Raw genomic sequence first — 407 nt, 5'->3', positions numbered from 1 at the left:
TCGCCGTATCTAGTGGAAGGCGCTAAGCTTGGCCGGACTGTCTCGCTGAAGGCTTTCTTACTCTGCATCGGTTCTGACGGTGGGCGAGAAAAAAAAACAAAACCAAAGCAGAGCAGGGAAACAGTTACAAAAAGTTCTTGAGAGCCAGCACCGGCCCGCCCATCGGCAGACGGAGCGGCGCCCGGGGTCAACGAGTGCCACCCTGCTGCTTAGCAACCGGAACCCGAGCCGGCCCGCCCCGCCCACCCGCCGGCAAGGGGCGGGCGCTTCCCCGCGGCAGAAGGGGGAGACAGAGACTGAGAGACGGGGTCGAGGAGCAGGCGGGGAGCCTTGCGCTGAGGTAGGCTGGGGACGGGGCCTCTTTTCCGAGAAGATTGAGGTTTGAGTCGGGGGGGGGGGGGGGGGGC

Source organism: Opisthocomus hoazin, unplaced genomic scaffold (genome assembly GCF_030867145.1).
Source record: "Opisthocomus hoazin isolate bOpiHoa1 unplaced genomic scaffold, bOpiHoa1.hap1 HAP1_SCAFFOLD_190, whole genome shotgun sequence".
Taxonomy (NCBI): domain Eukaryota; kingdom Metazoa; phylum Chordata; class Aves; order Opisthocomiformes; family Opisthocomidae; genus Opisthocomus; species Opisthocomus hoazin.
Note: the sequence above shows the minus strand (reverse complement) of the source record.